At 42.6% G+C, this 18,574-nt stretch overlaps 1 long non-coding RNA gene across 1 annotated transcript; it reads left to right on the forward strand.

Annotated features, from left to right (window-relative positions):
• The first annotated feature begins 5,289 nt into the window (after positions 1-5,289).
• On the forward strand, positions 5,290-14,522 carry LOC106020435 (uncharacterized). The gene is made up of 3 exons (XR_001195938.5): positions 5,290-5,703; positions 5,835-5,962; positions 14,257-14,522. It is a non-coding gene; the product is annotated as an uncharacterized lncRNA (long non-coding RNA).
• The last annotated feature ends 4,052 nt before the right edge of the window (positions 14,523-18,574 follow it).

Here is an 18,574-nt window from a genome sequence, read left to right on the forward strand (position 1 = left end):
AATCCCTGTATTAATTATAGGTTGCAGTTTTTAAAGCCCCTCTTTTTCTTTTCTTATTTTTTTTTTTCAGATTCTGTCACTCCTAAGTGAAATCCTGTCACTCACCCTTCCCTCATAACGGGCTCATATCTCTTTCTGTAGTCTGTCAGTGCTGATTAACAAATTGAACAAACCTTTGTGATGGCATCAGACCACAAGACAAGCTCTCCACCAGCAAACCTCAGCCCCACATCCCCAGACTCACTTCTCACCTGTTTATACTGCCTCACTCCACAACATTGTCTTTATATGTGTGTCCTGGGGCTTGGCTTAGAAAAAGGAACAAGAAGAAAGAAAAAAAAAAAAAAGAAAGAAAGAAAGAAAAAAAATATATATATATAGTAATGGCTTCAAAAAATAGGCATGGAGAACACCTCCCTGACTCCCCTTTGCTGTTCTGCTCCTGGCAGCTCCAAAAATGAGAGAGGGTGAGTGCTGTTCGAGTGGTCACAAGCCTGTTAAAAGAATGCCTTGTTGCTTTCTGTGTAGCATAGTGCAGGTGCAAGTAGGAAAACCCCAGGCTTGTGCAGCTCTTGATTTCCAAATGTAAATCAAATCTTTGCAATAAGCCCAGGCCTAAGCCTACAGCAGCTCCTACAGTCGCATGTCTTCTGCTGTGCTTGCCTCCCTCTGCGTGCACCGTCAGCACACGGGATCCCTCAGCTTTACACCTCCTCCTGAGTGCTTTCCATTGCTTTCCAGCCACCCTTGGCGTAACCTCAGAGAGGTCACATCACAGTGCTCGCTGCAGTAGGGACATTTGTTCCAGATTTGGGGTGGATTCTTGCCCAGTTTCCCCCCACCTGCAGAGCAGGCACCTGGGGGCTGCCTTGCCTGTTCTCAGCTGGAGCCAAATTTCCGAGAGTAACTTTCACATGAAGGCTTTGATCAAAGCAGCCATGTCACCCCCTTTCCTCTGCTTCCAAGCTGAAGACACTTTGAAAGTTTTGAGGTTCTCGAAAATGTCCCCAACTTCTAGATGAGCAACCCCAACTTTCCTCCCACTGTCTCCCATGTGTCCAACAGAGACCAGTGCAGAGAAAGCCCTCCTGGGCAGAGGTGGCAGGTCTGATCCCCCCATCATTTACCCCTGTGGACTCTCTGCTGCTTCTGCTGTTGAAACAGCCTCAAGTTCACCTCCCTCCGCTGGCCTGCTCTGACGCTGAGTCACGGCTCTGCGTGCATCCTGGCCCCTTACACATCTGCAGCAAGGTTATGCGAGGGAAAGGAGAGCAGGGCTTGCCCTGCTGCTTTGCCTGGGGGATGCTCTGGCAGCTCCCTGCTGCTGGGTGAGGAACTGGCTGCTCCGTGTTGCAACCTGCTCTGTTCTGACTCAGTCCCACACAAACCAGTTAGGACAATGTCAGGCTGTTTCCCACCCTCGTGGCACCGACTAGCAGCTGCCTCCCGGCTACCTTCTGTAGCCTTCCTCCAGCTGCAGTGGGAGGTATGTGTAGATAGAGACATATACACACGAACATAAAAGTGAAAATCACCTCTGGTTTCAGTCGGAAAGGTCTGCACGCCCAAGCATTTGTCCTAACTTTGATCGGTCCAAGGGCTAGCTTGGTGTTGTCTTTCCCATCCACAAATGCCCCACTGTTAAAATGATAATTAAAGAAGACAGGCATCTGCAGCCCTGCAACTGGACTTTGCATCTCTGCTTTCCCCCGTTCATTCCATGTGGCAGTGTTTCTTTGGGGTTTGCAGAATATTCAGTTTCTGGGATTTCCAGAATATCAAGGTACTCCGTCCTGCATCTTAGGTCACCCTGAGTAAGAAAAGGGTAAGCCCTACCTGTGTCCTGTATGTCAGGCTCACGAAGCAGTTGGTTTCAGCCTAGGACAGCAAGCCACATCTGTGCTGGGAACATTTTGCACCCATAAGGTGCATTGCTTGTGGTGGGAGATGGCCCTACATCTAAGGCAGGCTTTACATTAGAGACTAATGAGGACCCAGGCAGTTATAATTTAAGTAGTCTAAATTTAAATATAGTTTAAATATTGAGGTATGACTATGGCTTCAGGTTATGAAAAATGTTGTTTTTATACGTTTAGGTGTGCTACCTGAAGTGAAGTAGGCATAACTTTCATGTTATTCCTAATATTTTGATCATATATTTGCACTTTATTTTAGTGTATGGATGTATAAGTCTGTCTATCCACTGTCTCCAGAGAAATTCTTAGTGCCGTGATGGAGAGGACAAAGTGGTAGTGTCCAATTCTTTATGACTTTTTACAGAATAACATCAAGAACATGTTGTTAGTCCTTCCCCAAGACTGGCTGCAAGGGAGCAAGACCTTTACTATCCATCAGAAAATGAGGATTCAGAGATTTCATGAGAGTCCCAGACACAAATCAGTCCAACACAAGTGTGCAGTTCCTTAAACAAAAGAGTATTCAAAGAATCTCCTTTACCAAGACTACATGTCCTTGATTGTTAATCAATGTCCCTGAGTTGTTAATTCCACTGCTCAAAACCTATTTAATTTCCTTCAAAGCTTTGTTTCGTGATTCAGTTCCACCGGGATTGCACTAGTTCTTGAGATGTTAGACCTCAGTTTCAGCCATGTGTGCATGCGCCTCGGGTTTTGGAGAGCAGCGCTGACAGAAGTTCTCAGAATACCCTGGCATTGTACTGAAACAATGCCAATGAAAAGGAAAAAATATCCTCCTCCTTTTTTTTTTTTTTTTTTTTTTTCTTGAGATGTTGGGGCCCATGCTGTCTATTCTTAATCTGTAGCACCATCTTTTGAGGGGATGCTGTACTCCCAAGCAAATGCACTGAGCTCTTTCCCCAGATGATCCCCATGGGGCTTTGCTGGCCACAGTCAAAGCTGGCTGAAAATAATGTGACAGAAGCTGTTTTCCATTGGAAAGGGCCATTTCGAGGCGAAATGTTTCTTGGGAATGTGTGATGCTGAGTAAATTTGTGACTGAAGAACGTCAGGCTGCTATAACAGCAAGAATGACTTATTTCATTCCAAGTCTCTTAAATCGTTCAGTTCCAACTCCTTTTTGTCCAGCTCACACTTATATTTGATCAGAGAGTGCCATGTGTATTGATACTTTCTATACAATGCTTGCATTGCTGTATTTAATGTTTTAGTATAGTATTTTGGCATCGCTAAACTGTGTCATTTTGGTGTTTTAAAATGGAAGTTTTTATTCGGGGGGAGAGGGGGAAATAGAGAAATGCTGACCTTTTTGGACTGATTCAGGGTGGAACACAAATGTCTAAATGCCAGAGTTTTCTGCAGGGCAGATTTTTTTTTCATTCAAATCAACTTTTCCCCTCAAAGGCAGAATATATTCTTCACACATTCTCCCTCCCTGTTGTTAACAGTATCACAGTCTATGCAAAGACAACTTCACTGTCTTGAACCAGTTATGCTTAATAGCAAATAACTGATTTATGCCATGCTTAAGCTCTGAAGAACTTTGCAGAGAAGTGAGTGAATGTCTGTGTGCAGCATGCGCCTCCCTTCACTTCATCCTGGAATTCAACCAATGCTGGGGGAAGAGAGGACACAGCAATATTAATGATGGTGTGTTAGTAACCTGCCATGCCAAGACTGCTGTGCAATTACCAACTCTTCTATCCATGAAGCGCTCTGGGGTGGAATATTCACACCCAACAGAAAATGGAGAAACAAGCATAGAGACGGGAGATGAGACTTCTATGCTTGCACTCCATGTGAAGCAATGTAAAGAGCCAATATCTTCACCTTTTCCCTTCAAAACTTTGTGAAAAGCCATGGAATTAAAAAGGCCTGTTTCAGGAGAGTCATCCCTCATTCCCAGCTAGGTAGGCACTCACTACCAGCTCAGGGGTGCTGGTCTGCACCATCTTGCATCGGAGCAAAATGCTACACAGGCATGTGGAATAGGTGGTCATCTACTGAGCTGCAGGAGACGGGCAAGGTCAATGAAGACATAAATTAAAGTCTTAACTGGTACCCTGTAGCTGCACCCTGAAGAGCAGTTCACCTCAGCAAACTGGTGACTGGGAAATATCCCTCAGAAGAAAATATATCACATGACGTGGACTTTTACCATGTCCTAATGTACTTGGGGGACATACTGTTTCCTTCATGATCAAGAGACAGGAAACTGTCACCTGAGTGAGGAAAGCATGGCTTCTGCCAAACCTGCCCCCTTTCCAAAGTAAACTCAGTTTGGAATGGCCATATGGTATTTCACCCTGCAGAAGCCAGGCCACGGGCTGGCATGGTGGAAGCTCATGGATCCCATGGTGCAGATAGTATTGGAAGCATCTTCCAAATGCTAGCCCTGTCTAGAGAGTAATATAAGCTAGGGAAAGATTTCCACTTTCTCTTTATTTTGATTTCAAGCCCTTTTATCTGTCTTGTTTTATAGCTTTACATTGGAAGGAAGCCTATTTCCTGGTACGTACAGCAGCTTGACTGAGCATAGCTTGGCAACACTGCCTGTTGCTTTAGGGAAGAACAGAGCATATTCTCATTGTGCATGTTTTCCCTTGGAAACATTTAATCCTGTCTATATAATTCTATATATGGCTCCCAGCCATGCCACTACAAGCTGCAAAAACATCAGCTCTTATATACTAACGATGTCAGGCCTATTTAATGCCTGAATACAGGGCTGTCAAAAAAAGTACCTATGATTCTGTAGATTGTCTTCTTCAGGGAGATTTATTTTTTTGTTGTAGTTTTTGGTTTTTGGCACAGCATTGACAGGGGAGCTATTTTGTCTTTTTTTTTTTTTGGGGGGGGGGGGGGAAGACCCTCAAAATGCTCATCACATGCCTCCTCTCCTGCTTTTCACAGTGGGAAGAAAATTGGTGCCACAACTAAATTCCAGCACTGGTAATTCTTTCAGTTCTCCCTGTTCTGATGAGGCTCTTGCTTCCATCTCAAATGGATCGTGCAGAGTGCCCAAGGCTCTCTCCCACAAATAAACTACATGCTTCTCTTGGATTGAGCTGGGTTTGCCTGCATTGAAGGATAAGTCCTGAAGTCCTTCTTCAGACCTAATTCAGTCTCATTCTGCTAACAAACTTAATGTGAATAAAAGGGAAGGAGTCTTCTTCAGGAGCTGACCAAGAAAGCAGACTCCTTGGAGTCCTGTCTTGGTAAAATGAAAAAAATAAAAACCTTACATGTTCATTTCAGGCTTTGTTTCATGTCTGCCTTAACTTCATGTCAATTTTCCTGTTAATAGCCATGTCAATGTTAAAACAGGAAATAAAAAGTCTGCAGACTTTCTTAGTGCTGAAGTCATAGCAACACTCTCACCCATGTGAGCATGGATTTCATCTGTTGCAACAGCTGCCCGCCTCAGAAAAGCACCGCTTCTCTGAGTGCTCTCTGGCCCACATCCTCTGAAGTCTTTTACTGAGACGAGACCTTTTATTTGGGTTCATTCCTTCAGCTCCCAAGGACAGTAATGGGAACTCCACGCTGCACCAGAGGTGATCTCTGTAGGAGCTGTCAGCACAGGCAAGGACGGCCGTGAACGCAAGGGGGTTGTCGCTGCCAGAAAGGGGCAGCTTTGGCTCCACCTCTGCCCCCGACACCGCAATGCTCGCTTGACTCATGCCATCCTCAGGCACAGCCTCAAACATCTGAGACCTCCTCTCTCTGGCTTCTCTGCTGGGTGGGAGATTGTTTTGTTTCTGAGGTTGGTCAAATTTTTGGTTGCTTTTCGCCTCCTCGACTGATCTGTCTCCCCAGACAGCATGTGCAGCAGAAGCAGGAGGAAGGGCCCCCTCAAACTTTTCCATGATGTGCTCACTGCTGTCTCTTTGGCAGCTCTGCAGATGCCATGCTGTTCTCTAGGACGTGGTGTTTGGCTGGAGAACACCCTGGCGAGAAGGGATGTTGAAAAATAGCAGTAGCAGCAACAGTAGCAACAGATGGGGCTAGCAACCTTTCCCTGGGTGAGTATCAGATCTGTTACTCTTCTCAGCTGTTTGGCGGGTCATTGCTGGGTTACGTATCCAGTGATGTCTGCACTGTGCTCTGGCCGGCAATGTATATGCCAGATTCCTCTGGTTCTCCTCATCGCTTTGCTTTAGAGCAGCAGCAGCATGCTCAAATGCTCAGCAGAGGTTTTGCAGACTCTGGGCTAGAGCAGCCAAAAAATGTAAAGTCCTAACGTTTGAAACAACTTGTTCATTTCAGAGACATGCATGCATATATACTGCGTAATATCTCATCATTCAGCTTTGGCTCCTGCTGTCTGTAGCCATCAGAAGCCTCTACTTGAAATCCTGTTTTCTCCTGGGCATCATTGGTTGTTATCTCTGGGGTGACTCATTATCTGCCTGAATTGGTTACCAGAGGGCTTTTTTTTTCAGTGTGAAATCTTTCTATAGTGGAGTCATGGACTACAGAGCCAAGAAGGACCATTTTGAATCACCTAAAATAACCTCTGAGCTGTTCATGTATTGAGCTGTGAGTGTTGGCTGGTGACTGTAAGGGTTTTGCATACCTAAGTGGATGCTTGCATTTTCGATGCAAGTTTGCACTTGTCTGCCTTTCCTCAGTAAAACTTCCCATGTTTTTTGTAGGAAAATGGATCCTAACAATCCTTCAGTGGGCCAATAATTATGGAGTGGAAGTTCTTTTCCCAAATGATCATCAAAGACAGTGAACAATAAGCAATAAAACTGTCATAGACTTCAAAAGCAATTGGTTCTCCCAAAAGACAACTTCAATGAAACAAACGAAGGACAGGGATACCTCAACTAGGAACCTCAGATGTGACATCCACATGGCATAAGGCCCTGCAGAAATATTGGCTTTATCCAAACCTGCCTTACTAACACAGTCACTCCCAAAATACCAAGTCCTGTTTTTCAGTGTACGTCCATCCAAGATTCTGCACCTATTTCTGAATCTGGATTCTTTTATCTTTACCATGATGTGCCACTGCTCAGTGTAGAAATGTCATAGATAATATCCAAAAGCAGATGTCTATGGAAGGACATTAGAACAGAAGTATCATCTGTGCTTCCCTCTCTAGCATTGTAAGCTCCAGCCAGTGGAGATCCCAGTTGATCCCATGGAAGCTCTGGATCCCATGGACCAAATATGACAGCTTTGTATTTAAATACCTTCATGGAGTGTTTTTTTTTTTTCTACAAGAAGTTCAATTACCTCCGATGACCTTGTCCAGTATTCCCATGAATCTACAGGTGTAAACCTTAAGTGTAAACCTTAAGCCTCCTGTGGGAACTAAAAGGGTTAACTGGTCCATAAGGGAAAAACAGATCCAGAGAGGACAGCTTCCTCTTTAGATCATGCAGTGATCCCAACTCACCTGCAAGCAGAGAATTAAAACCAGCAGACCTAGCCCACAGGTGAAAGAAAGTGGTGGAATAAGGTGACAGGACAGGAAAAGTTTTCATCCAGTATTTCACTAGGGATCAATTAAAGCACAATACAAGACTGGAAAGAACAGAAAACAAAGCCCCATCCATGGGACAAACCCTTTTCAGTGTTCCCAAAGGGAGATTTTTGCTTTTGCCCCCCGCTGTTAAATTGTGTGGCCCCATTGGTGACTTAGACCTTCAAAAAGGTATAGTCTGTGTTAGAAAGAGGAGTGACAACTCTGGAGGATGTTTGCTGCCAACTGGGAATGATCTAACTGTTTCCTTAACAATTGCAATTTCTATTCTTCACACTAGGGAAATAAAATTACCTTATTCTAAAGTGTGCAGAGAATGAGATCTCCCTATATTTTTTATTTTTTTTTTTTACAAGAGGGAAAAAGATCAGTGGGTACAAAAGGACATGCCCAATTTCATCCAGGAACAGCTGAGATATGAAGCCATATTGCAGCTCTTGTTGTCCTTGACACGTATTCTGCTTCAAGGGTAAGGTGGTTTGTCTTTTCCCAGGATGACTGCCTCAATACCTGAGCTCACCATATCAAGCCTATTTCCATGAACACAGTCTTTCCATGTCTTACCACTCTTGCCAAGTCTCGTGATGAGCCCTTATAGAGCAGAAATGCCTGTTCAAGGACTCACTGTGCCCTGAACTAAAAGTGTAGTCAGTCCTCACACATCTGGATGCCACACTCCATGGCCAAAAATGCTTCTTTCGACCGTGATTCATCCTTCTTCATTTTTTCACTCTGTAAGCTTCTGTGAGTGACTCAAATCTGACACCCATGGAAGGCCTTTATTTCTTTATAATTCCTGTCAGACCACTAATTAATTTCTGGGTTTGTTCTTTAATACCTGACCAATTAGCATAAGCAAATAACATTGGGAGAACAAGATGGCATGCAGGGCTAATAAAACTGCTGCTCTGTTTTTAATTGCCAGCTTAACACTCTGTGAAGCCTTCAGCACAAAAAGAGGAGAACAAGAAAGAAACAGGCAGTGGCTAAGTGATGATTTACCTCTGTGGGCTACATTTCCAACTTGTGGACTACTTCTAAGTCTACAAATAAAATTTTTTTTAAAAAATGTAGAAGTACCTTCAACAGATATGAAATCAGGAGGAGAATTCATGAGTACAGAAAAGTTGAAGAGCAGTTTTTAAGCAAATCACCATAGTCCAGATCCTCAGTCCTAGGATCACCGTACTTCCAGGCAGATTTGCTGTGTCTGCTCTTCGTTTATTTTACTGGCTCCCTATATAAAATTACAGGGTGGAAAGAACAGGAATGTCAAGGGAAACCTTAGATGTCACTGTAACAGCCCTGTTACAGTTCTGAAAGCTGTATATATGCATTAACACAGTATTGCTTTCAAACTAAGCCATATCCTGCCTCCTAGCTTGGCTTCTTACCCTAAGCTCTAGTTCAGCAATGACCAGGAGGAAGGAAAGATGTTCTGATTTCTCTGTGTAGAAATGTTCTAAGTGATGGGAAAAAGTAATAACAACATGAGCTACTTGGAGACATTAGAAAAGAGACAGGGTGGGATTTTTGATGAGTTCAGCACGAGACAGAAAAATGGAGGGGCGTAGGTTTGGGTTAATCATCAAATAAAAGGCAGGCCAAACATGAGGATGATGTTCCTCACAGCAAGAGCTATGAAGCCACAGAGCAGGCTTGAGGGAAGCACCATCACTGACTCATTTCAAAATAGCCTGAACAAATTAATAGAGAGAGCAGAGAAACAGGCAAGCCTGGCAACAAGATTGGAGCTGACAATATTGCTTGATCCAAGAAACTGTTGGCCTTTCTCATCTTAAGTTTTCTTTGATTCTGCAGAAGCTTTTAATAATTTTATGGATTTTTGCATAAAACAGCTACAGTGTTGCATAAGGTCTCTATTAGCAGCTCTAGCTCTGAAGACGTGTCAGTCGTCCTAGCACTGCTGTGCTCAGAAGGACTGGGGCTTCAGAGGTTGCAAATGACCTGGAGATATCTCCCACCACCACCCTCCTCCGAGGATGGGCATAAAAATGAGATCTGCTCTACTTCTAATGGTGGTCGCCTCCTGAAGATGTCCTACCTCAACTTTTCTCTACAGACTATCAGAAAGCAGGCACAGATTTCAGGGATTCTGATTCTTTTATGTTTCTTTTCAGCTCAGAAATTACAGCTGCTACATTGCCTAGCTTACGTCTTGAGATAAAGTTCTCTTGGCCGCAATTTTAAAGACCTTGAGAGTAAAGCATTTCAAAGTCTTCAATGCTCTTCAACTTTGCAAGCTAAATCCACCATCTAGCATAGAATTTCCCAGGTATGAATTTGTGGTATTTTCCCTAAGCTGGAAATTACTGAAACTTGCCTTTAGGATGGGTCACTGTGCATTTTCCATGGTCTTACACTCTTCCCTCAGCATGTACTTGTTACTTGTCTGCATGGATATTTGGCTGAATATGCATGCCCATACTTAGGTTCCCAAAGAGACCCGGCAACTAAAGGAGCTGACTACTTAAGCAACGCACAGCAGGCTTTATGTGCTTGTGGGAAGCATCTTGCAGGCACACGGTCCCCATGCTTATGTGTACAGAGCTTATGTGAAAGTTTAACATCAGGTTTGACCCCTCAGTTATAGGACACAAGAAAGGCTGTTGGAAGCAGCAGGGCAGTTACAAGGAACATTTGGTATGAATTTTCCCCTGTTTTGCAGTTAATGAATCATTCCTGAGCCTGCCCTTCCACTGTTCTCATTATTCCAGTTCAGACTGTTGGGAAAAGTACTCTTTAAGAGACAGAGCAGAGTTTGGTTTTATGTGTTTAATTTGATTGGCCAGGGACAGAAGGAAGGCAGACTATGTGTCATTTATTAACTGACTGATGGAGATACCTTCTTGTCCAGCAGAAGTTTAAGCTTATTCTTATGGCAATCCAGAGTTTTACGTCGATATTCATAGGCTACTGTGAATGCAGAAATGTTGCAGGAGTCGCAGAAGGGCTTTACTGTGGCCTAGGTACCCCACCTTCACAGGCACCCTGCAAGGAGTTGCATCTGTGGCCATTTCAGACAAGGCACAGTGCACAACATGATTCCCTTTACCTTGTCCTGGGGACTGGTTGCTTTAGCACTGGCCCAGAAATGTATTCAAACCAGTTCAAATAAAACTACCTGGTAATATATATATATGTTCTCACTAGTGTGTTCAAATAAATAGAATAATTAAATTAACAATAAAAATAAATTTAAAAATAACAAATAATAAATAAATAAATAAAAGCAGGCTAAGGACATCGGTACATGACACTTTCTGTGTTGTTACCTCCATCTCGGGTTACTGTGATGGGGATCCAGAGAAAGACTCTGTGGTCACTGTAGCAACTTCAGTATTCTGCAGGTTTTATTCACAGAATCACACAGAATCATTTCTAGGTTGGAATTCATCCTGGTTTTAAACATCCCGAGTGCATAATATCAACAGGGCAAGTGAAAGAGACTTTCTATTAATTACTTTTTTATTTTTTCCACGAAGGAAAAATAAAAACATTGACATCTTGTTCAAAAACATCAGCAGAATTTAGCTGACACATGTATGCATACGTTTTAAAGCCAACTGAGGAACACAACCCCACAATCCAGGAAAGAGTTAAATCCAGTGAACTACCAAGCTAGACAGTACCATTTATTCTGGCCTTCTTCTAGGAAATTCTCTGCAAGAGAAAGCTGAAGGCAGAGGACAGTGTGTAGCCATAACCAAACCGTGTTTAGTTTGGCATCTTCTCTATCTATCCCATCTTTACCAATCTGACTTGCTTTGCTGTTATTCTTGGCTGCATCACTAGAATAGTTATTCTTTAGATATATGTAATGTTTTTATATAGGCAGAGTTAATGCAGTTGCTGCTTTGTCCGTCCTCTGTGAAACAAATTTCAGAGAATGATTTTGAGGGCACCGAATGTTTAAGCTTTGCTAAAATTTTGCTCAAGTCACCCAGATATGCACAGCGTGGGTTCTTTTAGATGCAGCCTGAGAGAGGAGGGAAGAGCATTTTCCTTCATTTGTCTCAGGTACCTGAACTTTCAGGCAATTGATTGGCACCCCAAAGCTATGAGAGATTTCAATAGAAGAAAATCTGAAAATAGTTTCCTACTTCATGCTGCATGATGGGGTGCATCATGGTGAAGTTATTATAAACAAAAATCCTACCTTATCTATGCATGCATCATCATCCCAGTAAGACTGAATTGCACATGGCCAAGGCAGTGAAGATCTTTAATGTGTGAAAAGATGGCCCATAGGCAGAAGTCTCACCCAAATGGGCATGACAGCGGTTTTCTCTTGTTAATGGGCAACCTTTATATTTCAATAGCTTTTTTTATTTTCCAGAAGTGACTGCCAAACCCTATAAATAAAAATAATATTCTATACACTAAGGAACCGGATTGACGTTCAATGGTATTTCATAGCATGTACAATTTAATTAAGACATGATGACCCGGATTCAGTGGGTTGACACAAGGGAGCATTAACTCTCCGTTCTAACAGTTCTGCTGCCAAGGACAAATTCTCTGTTGCATCGGTGTGACTCAGTTTAAACAACAAACAGTCTTGAAATTTAAAATCCCTGCAGACCCTGGTCAAGTTTCCCCAGTTCTTGGATAACTTCCTCTTTTCTCCTTGATGTTTTTCTTAAAGTGAGATATTCTGTTGCTTTGTACTGATTTTCCAAGTAACGGGTGGGTCTTTATACTCCTGACAATAAAGTTGCCTTCCAAATATTTATCACAACAAATAACATACTTTTCCATGTTATTAATCCTGGAGAATCTCCATCTTTCCATTTGGTGAATTATGTTGACTATTGTGGACAGATATTTCCAGAATTAACGCTTCTGGGATTTCACATTTGTAACATACATTGATGAGTGTATTAGGAAAATCAATAGAGTTAAATTCTGTTTTGTTTACTTTTTGTTGTTAACATTCATGTGGATCTGCTCAAGTCAATGGGTGTAACTCGGAGCAGAACTGGACCACAATTGCGTGAAACAGAGTGGTTTAAACTGGAGATGGATGAACCTGCCACAGACAGTCCCCTGACAGACAGAAGTGAACTTCTTATGAATTCTGGCTTGATGGAAGGACTATTCATTGAAATCCATCATGCAGGCTCCCATAAGCTCATGTTATCAGTGTGCTTCAGGTGTATTCGTCAAAGTATGGATTTCACTGAGAAGGAAGGAAGGAAGGAAGGAAGGAAGGAAGGAAGGAAGGAAGGAAGGAAGGAAGGAAGGAAGGAAGGAAGGAAGGAAGGAAGGAAGGAAGGAAGGAAGGAAGGAAGGAAGGAAGGAAGGAAGGAAAAGAGAAGGGAAGAGAAGAGAAGAGAAGAGAAGAGAAGAGAAGAGAAGAGAAGAGAAGAGAAGAGAAGAGAAGAGAAGAGAAGAGAAGAGAAGAGAAGAGAAGAGAAGAGAAGAGAAGAGAAGAGAAGAGAAGAGAAGAGAAGAGAAGAGAAGAGAAGAGAAGAGAAGAGAAGAGAAGAGAAGAGAAGAGAAGAGAAGAGAAGAGAAGAGAAGAGAAGAGAAGAGAAGAGAAGAGAAGAGAAGAGAAGAGAAGAGAAGAGAAGAGAAGAGAAGAGAAGAGAAGAGAAGAGAAGAGAAGAGAAGAGAAGAGAAGAGAAGAGAAGAGAAGAGAAGAGAAGAGAAGAGAAGAGAAGAGAAGAGAAGAGAAGAGAAGAGAAGAGAAGAGAAGAGAAGAGAAGAGAAGAGAAGAGAAGAGAAGAGAAGAGAACTCAGATATAGCTGTGCAAGTTTCTCTACTGCAACTCCATGCCACTGAGGTCTGAGCTCAACTCCTCAAACATCCCAGTTTATACTGAAATCTGCCTTCACCTTCTCCTTGCAGTCCTTTACTGAAAATAAATTACAAGTAAAGCAAGATAAAGTTCTGTGAAGGACTTGGAGAGCAGTGATGAACTTTTGCAGTTGTCCCAGGTCCTGATGTTAAAACAATCCAGGAAATCAATCTTTTCACCAGCTCTTCTGGCTTCATCATACAAGTCTCCCTTTGGTCAAAATAAATAAATAAACAAATGGAGAGAAAATAAAAACTGAATCAGGACAACAGGGGCCTTTTAATGTGTGCAGCTATAGGCAGCTATAGGCAGAATGTCCCAAAGAAATGTGAGCAGTTTGGTGACTTAGCTTACAATAGCATGCCTACCCACTTTGCTGAGAAGGAGAGCAGGCATTACATGACATGGTTTGCCACACAAGTTACCAGAGACAAGCCACCACCTGTACTGGAAGCCTGGCTTCAGAAACCCGAAGAGTTTTTAGGTTTTGATGCTTTTTAAAAGGCTTTGAATCTACCTATGTGTTACAGCCACTACTAATAGTATGGTAGTGGCAGCTTGAAAGTATCCACCCATTGAATCTGGATAGTGTTTCCTAACCACTGTGAGCAGCAGGGTTTTGATAGTCCTGTGTGCAAAGTGTTTGAAATCAGGCCCATTTGTAGCCTCTAGGGTGGGCCAAGAGGTGGTATCGTTGTTTTGCACCAGGATGAGTGAGGGCAGAATTCCTCCATGGCATTACCTCAGGTGAATTCCTTGCTGCCAGTCCTTCCTCATCTGCACAGATCAGAAGCTTTGCAGATACTTTTATTTTGTTCTTACATTTTAAAGACATGAACTTTGCAGAGCCCTTTTCTCTTGGCAGGTTTCTTAAAAAAGGCAGATGCCAGAAGCTCCTGTAACCCTTACCATACCTCTCCAGCCACAGAGACAGAGAACTCGTGTATGCACTCGGCTTCCTCTCTGCCTCAGATCTTTTTTTTATTTTTTTTTTAAGGCTCCAAATACCATGGGAGCTGGCTGCTTCTGAAGGCAAAGCCTGGCTTGCAGTCCTTCCCGACGGATACATCTTGTGTACAATCCTGCGAGGAGTACCGGTAGCACCGCACAACCAGTCTTGTGTTGTCCTGCCTCATCCAGGTCTGAGGGTTTGTGACAGCTGATATCAGGGAGTTCGCGGAGCTCTGGGAGATGTGGAGAGAATAAATTGCATGGAATGCACTTGTCTCGCTTCTTCATCCATAGCTTCAGACCACACACTGGTTGTCCGTGCAGGACAGCTGTAAACACTGCCTGTGATAGAGCTCTGGCAAAGAGGCCAGTGGTCCTCCAGTGAATCCAGATGGGTCTCAGAGGAGAACAGCTGTGTGTGAACAGGAAGGGAGAGCTTCCTCCTGCCTCTTCCAAAACCTACCACTCAACCGCTAAATAAATCAACATCAGCAATGACTCTTCACAAGGCAGAGTGAGCCAAGCCCAGGCTGGGAGTTTACCTCAGTACATAGTGAAGGGAGAGGAGCCATCTGCAGCAAACTGGGGCTTTCCCAGCACAAAGCTTTAGGGTATCACCGACGTTTTTTGCTGTGTTTTCATATAGCTTTCTTCCTACTAAAGTTACAGCAACAGCCTGGAGTGTATCAGCCAGTGGGGATGAGGCACCCAGAGTGTAGAGTGGGCACAGAAAAAGTTATCTTCAGCTTCACAGCAGTGAAAACATCAAGAAAAGAGGCTCAGGAAGATTTCATTTTGGTAACACAGGAGGTCTGACCACTCCTCCTGTCACCGTGGAGAGCTATGGAAGAAAACTTCCACCTTAGAACAGAACCTTAGGCATATTTATAGGTTGCAAACAGTTTGCATTTCAGCAAAACCACACTCAAAAATAAAAATAAAAATAATAAATAAATAAATAAAAAGAGAGAGAGAGAGACTCAAGAAACCAAAGCATTCCTATCTGTTATTTCCCCAGCAGACAAACAGAAATGTGTTCAGTTTGGCTTTAGACAACATTTTAAGGGATGAAATTGCAGTTCCTCTGGTATCTTCATGGAGCATGGCACTGATTATTCATAACTTTAAAACTGTGCTTGAGGTCCTTTTAACATGAATGTCTTGTAATCAGCCCCTCAAGCCTCATATCTGGTAATCTCAGCTTCTTTTTAGGGTGTATAATTACAGGTGCATAGTTCTTGTCATTGTGAACATAGTTAATTAGAGCACTGTCCTCAGCAGGACACAGGGAGTTGGATGGGTTTACTGCATTTTGTATGGTATGCTGTGGTTTGAATCACAAAGCTAGATTGGAAGGGACCTGGGAGACCTTCTGGTCTGACTCCTATAGCTTACGACACTCATGCAATGTGCCAAGGAAGAATTGGGCAATGTACAAAGCAAGGATTAATCTGAGTAAAACCATATTCGCTAAACTATCTGGAGGCGTACATATGAATGGCTGGATGGGATAACCTGGCCTTTTTAGTGCTGTATGGAATGGTCACTAATGTTTGTCTAAAAAAGAGATCAGGACAAATTTTTTCCAAGATATTTTCCTGTTGAAAAACTTTATTTAAAAGAACTACATTTTCCTAGAAATGTCTAGGTTTGGACAGATTCTTGTTTAGAAAGTGTGAAATTCAGAAATCTAAAGCCAACTATTCTCAAAATATATCATTTTAGTGTGCTTAGTTTTTATTTATTTTGAAATTGCTTTTTAGCCCTTGTAACTAAGATGATCATCAGACATGGCTGAGAGATGAAAATTGAACAACTAAAACAAACAAACAAAAATTTACTTTATGAATGTGATCTATTTTGTTTTGTCCAGAAGAAAACATTTGTACAGATGAAGTTTTTTGTTCTGCAGATGCTTTCAACTTCCTTCTGTTTGCCTCTGCTGAGAATGACTCTTGCTGCAGATTCACAAAGTGTCATCCTCACCAGGAAGATGAGCTGCAGCAACTGAAGAACCAACATTTCCTAGGTGGGCACCTCTCAGACTTTGTGTTGGGCTCATACAGGGAGACAGCAGCTTCCAGCCAGGAGAGCAGTTTATGCTGCCACTTCCTAATCCTACTTCCTAATCCTGATCCTGTCCTGAGTCGTGGTGGTCCATCAAGGCCACAGGGAAATGCTACAGCTGGTATGACACCTGGTTTTGGTTTCCCGTTCAGAAGGACAGGTTCCCACTCACAGTTGGGTGAGCTTGGGCAAGAAAGATCAAAGCAAGGCTTGAGCACAGGCCTCTGGCTTCAAAGGAGCATGTGCCATGCAGCTCTCTGGTACCCTTTCACCCCCGCAGAACATATTCTGGATTTCAGGTACCTACAAATTTACCTTCTAATACATTTCTGGGATGTTTTTGATGCTGAAAGCTCATCAAATTTCAACATCCCTGGCTCCCATAGGACAATTCCACAAATGAATATTTAGCCCTTTCTTATTTGTTTAGATAAAAGGGGGAGGATGGCGCAGGAAGAGGCTCAGACTTTTTTCTTTAAGAGAAAACACATTTTTCCAGCCAGGCTGAAAACTGTTCTTCCTCATGCACTGCAATAAAATTCACATTCAGGCATGGACTACGTTTGGAAAACTTCAGCTGAAAATGTAAATGCTCTAAAACAGAAAAAAAAAATAATTATGAGAATGAATAAAAGAGAGGTTTAGCATGGAAACTGCTCTGCAGCCCTCACTATAAAGCACTGCCAGATGCCTTCTCTAAAAGAGCTCATGCAAGCTATTGCTCACATGGTAGTTCCATTGGCCCCTTTGAGTTTATGAACATAAATTAGGGTTACTCGTTTGAGTAAAGCATTGTGGGATCAGACTCCTCTTTTACCCAACTGTAAGCATCTGTAAAAAAAACCTTTTGGGATAAAAGACACAGAAGAACTATAAGACCCTTATGGTTGTCAAATACAATTTCCTTTACTTGCATTTTTTTCTTCCTTTTGGGCCCTGACCTCCATCTGTTTATGGAAATATTTAGATCCCTCTGGTGTATTTTTAGCAGATCGTTTTGCTTTTGCTGCTGCAATATCATTGCATCATCATTCTCTTGTTGCTCAGCTCCGATTCGCTTTTTTTTTTTTTTTTTTTTTTGGTGTCTTAAGCTTCAAGCATTCCAGCAGACCAAGGGAAAAAAAAAAAAAAAAGAGGAAATGCTATGCTGTATTTACGCTCTGAATGCTTACATAAAAATGCCGTCAAAGTGCACACAAATATACACACACAGCGTTGTCATGAGGATAGTGGTGGGCTTTTTCCAGTGATTCTTCCCTTTGTGAATCAGCCTGCCTGAGACATGACGGGATGGTTTCCCTGGAAGATGAGATCTCAGAGTCTTAGAAGTATGTGTTGTGAACAGATGAAAATTGCTGGTAAGTTACTGTCCTTTGAAACATTTGATGTCACTGTCCGAAGCAAATATATCCAGTCCTGGCACACTCCCTTTGCCATTATTCAGACCTGCATGCATATGTATATATCAATCTGTGGGCAGAATACCTTGAATACCTTTTCTTACTTAGACATGGACCTTCCTTTGACAGTACACTGTACTCCTTCTCCACCATCTGTTTTTTTCTTTTTTTTTCATTTTTTTGTCTGTAGACATATCACTCCTTGAAACGTTTTCAAAATTAAGAGTCATTTGGGCCTAGTTATTTACAAAGGCAGTGAGAGCACCAACCTGCTGGCAGATATTAAGTTGAGCACCTGCATTCTGGAAACTCAGCTGAGACTCAGCATCTCATTAAATAATCCCTGTTGTCCCCCTCCATCAGATAACACTCACTGGATTTTACAGCGTCATTACTTACAGTCTGAGGTGACCAGGCACAACCCAAGCCCTGGAAGAGGTTTTTAGGTGGACCCCGGTGAAGGTCTAGGTGAGGTCCATGGGGATACAATTAGAGCTGATTGCTGCATGGATGTTTGGGAGACACTAAAAACTATGCCTTCTGGGTGAAAAGTTACAACTTTTTTGAGATAACCTCAGGGAAGCAAATATATGACTTGTCATATAGATTGGATTTCATAACCCTGTATCAGGTAACAACGTAGACACGAGAAATATTACGTCAGTGGGAGTGTGTGTCATTTTGGGCCTAGCTGTGTTAGTTTTAGGAGAGACTGATTTGCAAATTGTACATAGACAGACCTGTACTCAGGAGAATGCAGGTTATATTTGCACTCCTAAGCACAAACCCATGACAAAACAAGCCATGCTCAGCAGCTGCTCCTCCTAAATGTCTCAAAACCATGTTGCCATTTGCAAAATTTTAAACTACAGCAGTCTATTTATCCTCCTTAGGCCT

This window comes from Anas platyrhynchos, chromosome 7, assembly GCF_047663525.1.
Source record: "Anas platyrhynchos isolate ZD024472 breed Pekin duck chromosome 7, IASCAAS_PekinDuck_T2T, whole genome shotgun sequence".
NCBI classification, from domain to species: domain Eukaryota; kingdom Metazoa; phylum Chordata; class Aves; order Anseriformes; family Anatidae; genus Anas; species Anas platyrhynchos.